Source organism: Vipera ursinii, assembly GCF_947247035.1.
Source record: "Vipera ursinii genome assembly, chromosome: Z".
NCBI classification, from domain to species: Eukaryota; Metazoa; Chordata; class Lepidosauria; order Squamata; family Viperidae; genus Vipera; species Vipera ursinii.
Window position 1 is genome coordinate 40,936,164 of NC_139517.1, and position 6,000 is coordinate 40,942,163.

General features: G+C 39.2%; 1 protein-coding gene across 1 annotated transcript in view; it reads right to left on the bottom strand.

The window, feature by feature from the left end:
- Positions 1 to 5,722, bottom strand: part of MAP3K14 (mitogen-activated protein kinase kinase kinase 14) — a 52,764-nt gene extending 47,042 nt beyond the window's left edge. The window contains exon 1 of the mRNA XM_083378512.1: positions 5,640 to 5,722. The gene's annotated coding sequence lies outside the window, so the exon portion shown is untranslated. The remainder of the gene's footprint in view (positions 1 to 5,639) is intronic.
- Between the last annotated feature and the right edge of the window lie 278 nt (positions 5,723 to 6,000).

The following is a 6,000-nucleotide window of genomic DNA, read 5'->3' on the forward strand; positions in this document are numbered from 1 at the left end:
TATCTATTGATCCTCATAAAATAAAACAAACTACTATCTTCATTTAAATCTTTCTCTTGTATTTCTATTACCAATGAAGCTTTTGATTCACAATTAAGTAAAAAGGCATATTTAATTCCTTTCTGAAGGATAGATTCTGAATCAATTGGAAGATCCAATCATGTTCAAAAAGAGCTGCACTAGATTACTTGTTCCCAGGATGTCACACCATGTGGATATAGCATCTGAGAACCTCTGGTTTGTTTACTCCTTCAAGAATACCAGTTTCATTCACAATATATAGTCTGAAAATTAGTACTGTATTTTCTGGCGTATAAGACTACTTTTTAACCCATGAAAATCTTCTCAAAAGTCAGGGGTCGTCTTATACGCCGGGTGCTGAAAATTTAGGGACAGGGCTGGCTGGAAAACCTGGAGCGGATCTCCCATTTAGTCTGCGCAGGGAAAGCAGGACCAATTGGAGAAGAAGCTGCAGTCTGTGATTTTTTACAGGGTTTATAGGGTTTCCTGCCTTAGCAAGGGGTTGGACTAGATGACCTCCAAGGTCCCCTCCAACTTATTATTATTATTATTATTATTATTATTATTATTATTATTATTACTATTATTATTATTACTATTATTATTATTATTTAATCCACTTGCACTGTTTTATGTTTACATGTTTGATGACAAACAGCCTTATGTTTATAAGTGACAGTTTTCCTACTAAGCACCTGCATGTCATAAGCATTTGAATTAAAATTACCATATTAAAATCAAATCTGATGTTTTTTAATTTTTATTTAGTGTGCGTTGGAAGAGGGGTAGTCTTATACGGCGAGTATAGCCCAAACCCTATAATTTAACAGGAAATGTAGGGGGTCGTCTTATACGCCCAGTCGTCTTATACGCCGGAAAATACGGTATTTATATAAAAATCAGTTTTTTAGTATAGGATGAGGCTAGATTCAAGAGATCATGCTCTTTCCCTTCCGATTTTGCCATATTGCCTACAGATATGCACGTCACTCTTAACTATTCCTGATTTCTACTTCAAGGAACCTGCCTCCTTTAGTGTTATCCTGTTAGCCAGGAGTGCAACTTGCCTACCAAAGTTAGGTAGTTGCAAACATAACTTCAGGTTCAACATTCTGATCTTGAATGTCTCTGATATTATTTAATAAACAAATTATTCTTCTGGCTGAGAACTATATTTACGAACAATGCCTGATGGAAGTCAGAAAAGGTACTGAAGATGTCCTGGAGGCTAAAGGGAGACTCTCTTTTGCTGTAAACTCTGCAACGGATACAGTTATAAAAGGCACAAATAGAGGAGTATCCGAATAATTATGCAGGATAATACAGATAGTTCTCAACTTACGACCACAACTGAGCCCAAGATTTCTGTGACTAAGCAAGAGTTGTTAACTGAATTTTGTCCCATTTTACAACCTTGTTTTGTCAGAGTTGCTATGTGAATCAGTGCAGTTGTTAAGTTAGCAACACAGATGTTAAGTGAATCTGGCTTCCCCATTGACTTTGCTTCTCATAAGATGATCACATAACCCTGGGTCACTGCAACTGTCATAAATATGAGTCATTTGCTAAGTGTCTGAATTTTGACCATGTAACCATGGGGATGCTGCAATGGTTATAGATGTGAAAAATGGTCTTAAGTCACTTTTTAGTGCTATTGTAACTTTGAATGGTTACTAAATGAACTGTTGTAAGTAGAGGACAACCTGTGCTACAAATAGACGGAAAAATGTTTAATAAAAGCTAGTCTTACTTCAGTATAATTGAAGAACCATAGAACCAGAACTTCTATTGTTAATAAATATATACAGGATAAGGCCGCTACACTACAGCATACAGGAAAGGCGGATCTTTGATTAAACTGAGGAAAAGGTCAATTACCACAAAGGAAGAGGGGGATGCAATAGATGTCTCTTCTAGTCATAAGTGGTTTAATCCAACAAGTTTAAAATATTTTGAACCTCTAACATCAGCTCTTAGATGTGTACTGAATTCCAAGTCTAACTGAGCAGTGGGAAATCCCTCTGTTTTATTTAACATATAGAAAACCATAGGTAAAGGTAAAGGTTCCCCCGCACATGCGTGCTAGTCGTTTCCAACTCTAGGGGCTGGTGCTCATCTCCGTTTCAAAGCCGAAGAGCCAGCGCTTGTCCGAGGATGTCTCCGTGGTCATGTGGCCGGCATGACTAGACGCCAAAGGCACACGGAACGCTGTTATCTTCCCACTGTAGTGGTCCCTATTTTTCTACTTGCATTTTTACGTGCTTTCAAACTGCTAGGTTGGCAGAAGCTGGGACAAGTAATAGGCGCTCACTCTATTACACGGCAGTTGGGATTCGACCCGCCAAACTGCCAACCTTCTGATCGACAAACTCAGCGTCCTAACCCACTGAGCCACCACGTCCCTATATAGAAAACCATATAAAATATAAAAAACAAAACTGAATGGGCAACTAGAACCATATTAATAGTAGCCAAAAAATTGGTAGAAACTCTACAGACATCCTGACCATAAACTCTGGGTGGCTCACAAAAACAGTAATGCCAGTAACTATAAAATAATCTAACAAAAACAAAACAAAACAAAACAAACCCTGAGCCTTAATCATCCTATGAGGATGCCTGCATCAGGCTCGAATTAGCTTCATTCTATTTCTTCTACTTTAGACTATCTTCCCAAAGGCTAAAAGGGTAGCGCTGGAAGGAGAGTATTCCATAAGTTCTTAAAGAGGTTTATGGAATATTTGAAGGGAGGAAGCTCTAGTTATCTTGGGAGAAGTATGCTATTCAGGCTTATTTGGCTCTAACGTCTGTTAATTATATACACACGCTTCCTTTTACACAACCCTAATGTTGTCTTCCAGCCATCTGGGCTGATTGTTTTATTTTTTTTTCTTCCTTTCTATATTATACAACTTCCTTGAGATGGAATAAGAGTGAGTGGTCTTGGAAACATGGAAAGAGAAACAAGGTGTGCAAGCAATTAAAGTTTCTGTCCCTGACCACAGAACTTTGGTCTGTCCCTTTGTGGTTTTTGAGTGTTTACCACACATTTTCCATAACAGCATTACTTTCAACAATTATCTGGTTTTACAAAATTTTGTAAACAAACAGGTCACTGTATCTAACAAGAAATTTTTATATGCTTTCAAACTTTTTCTTCAAAATTAGCAAAACAAAATATCTGCATTTCTTTAAAAAAAGTTATAAAGAAGTGGTAAAGGCAGAAAGGCAGGAAAGCATCATTCTGAACTCTACAAATGACAGTTCACCTATTCTTGGTTTTGTGGGATCTATTTCAAGATTAAATTTGCACGAGTGAATAGAAGAATGTATGGTTAAGAGGGTTAGAAAATTTCGTTCAGCAATTATAAATTAAACAAATGAACTCATTTTTTCTACAAATTGGATATTTTATTTTGGAATGATAAATTTTTTTTTCAAACAATCATATCTCTGCAAGAGGAATAAATTCTGATTGATGAAAAAAGAGAAAGTAGAACAAGACATATTTACCGTATGTAATAGTTCAATATTCAATAGTAATGTTTTTGTAAAGATGATGTATGGTTAAAAAATAAGAAACTGCAGGACTGTGAGTTTTAGTCCTGCCTTAGATACAAAGCTAGTTGGATTATCCTGGGTCAACCCTCAACCCTAGGAAGAAGGTGGCAATGGCAAACACATCCTCATTATTGCCAAGGAAAGTACAGGGAATTGACTGCTAATGGGATTTGAAGAAACACTGCTATTGTGGAGTCAGTATCACCAACTATAATCAACTTTGTAATCATTAACAGCCAATTTTTCTTTTTGTCATCAGGATCCTTTACCAGCCTGTAGATAACAGTTGGCTTTGGATAATAGCTAAGAACTAAGCTATTGTGGCTGCATTTATTTTGTACTAAACCATTGCTTACTGAAGAAGCCACAAGTGGTTGAATTTTGGCAACACACTAATCAAATGATTATTATAGTTTGTCAGCTATGTGAACTAGGCCTGAATGTCCATGTGATGCCAATCAAAATATTATTTTTCTCTCCCAGAAAAATCAATTCTGAAGCTGAGAAAAAGAGAACAAGATTCTGTCATGGCTGCCTTCTGCAAGGCAGCCAGACTCAGCTTTCCTCTTTAAATATGAACCTACAAGAATGCAGTAAACAGAAATTATCTCTTTTATACATAAAAGATATGTGAGCCTTGGTGGAGCAGTGAGCTAATGCCTCCTTAAGTAACACCAGCTGCCTGCAATTAGTGCAGGTTTGCATCCCACCAGGCTCAAGGTTGACTCAGCCTTCCATCCTTCCGATGGTAAAATGTAAAATGAGGACCCAGATTGTTGGGGGCAATTAAGCTGACTTTGTAATAATGCCGCTTGGGGTGTGTGTGTGAAAGCCCTAATAAGCAGGCATATACATAGAATGAAGGCTACTGCTAAGCTTGTAAGCCGCCCTGAGTCTTCGGAGAAGGGCGGGATATAAATGGAATAAAAATAAAAATAAAAATAAAGGAACCTGGGAATGTACCGTAAATGCAGTAAATAAATATGATGCCTCTGAAGTTTCAAGAGAATTGAAAGTTTCTACCATTGAATTGAAGTGTGTGTGTGTGTCTGTGTTTGCACACAAACGCATATGAATGCACACAAATGTTTGGGGAAAGTTAGCCTAATGCACACTGGAGCAGAAAGACACATATTAGTAATTAGTTGTGCAGGTTTTGTTGCCACAGCTTGTTCTTTTACTCTTCTAGATGACACAGTAGAAAGACTACTTTTATAGTAAGTTTACAACTTTAGCCCTATGAGCATTATCCTTATAGTTTTTCAGATATTTGTACTCTTTGTACTCAAATGTATTCCCCATCCTGGCCTTTACTATAACGCATTCTTTTAACGCATACAATGCACAGGCTCAGAGATTGCAAGATTCAAGAGCCTGACCCCAGACTAAGAGTAGGTGAGAATCTGAATCCTCTGGTTCCACCAAAATGAGGCAGAGAACCTTCAGGGAGACATTTTCTAGTTCTTAGTGCGACCACCAAAAGGCCACTGCGCACATATGATTTTCCTGTATAAAACGGACAGAGAATGGGAAAATGAAAATGTTACGAATGAAATACTTTTAGAACTCCCATACAGTATAATATCATGAATAGGTTTTTGTTTCGCGGGAAGGAACTTGCTAACTTATATCAGATACAACTCATTACAGAAAACTTGCGGGGGTGGAGAGCAGGCTACGGCATCGGGTTGCAGCAATTGCAACGTCTGGGGATTTGGGGAAAAAGAACCAAGCAAACAGCAAAACCTCTCGAAAGAAGCAGAAAGCAGGCTGATTCTCAGATGCTGTTAACTTCCCTTCGAATTTTAACTCCTTCTCCCGGGGCGCTCAGAAGCGCGGGATTCCGGACCGAAGTTAAACGGGACAGTGGAAAAGAAACTCTAGGGACAGTTCAGTGAAGTAGAAGACCAACCAAGAGACCGAAAAAGAAAGAATTGTTTGAAAAAGCCGTGTCGCTCCTCTCTGTCCAACTCAAGAGTCATTTCTGACAGCAGAAACAGGGATCCGCCAAAATCAGCCCTTTAAAAGGCGAATGGTGGCGCAGAGTAGAAACCCACCTGTCGGGGGAAGAAGAAAGAGAACCCACACGACCACCTGCAGCCTCCTCCGCAGTTCAGCTGAGACTGTGAAGAAAGTGAATGCCACGGAGAAGGGAAGAGGACAGCCGGTTACGCCCCCGCCTCGCCCGTCGCGCAATCACATCCTCTCATTGGCGTGAAAGCCCGCCTCTTACAGCTGCTCCCGCGCGGGGGAAGCTGAAGAAGAAAAGCATAAAAAACCAATCCCCAAATCTTCACAAGGAAGCCGGTCGGCCATTCGCTTCTAAGAGCAGTTACGTCATTCACATATAATCTCTTGCGTGGTCTGTCCCTCAAAGTCCTTCTAATCCCGCCTCTTTTCGGACTGGTTGCTGGAACT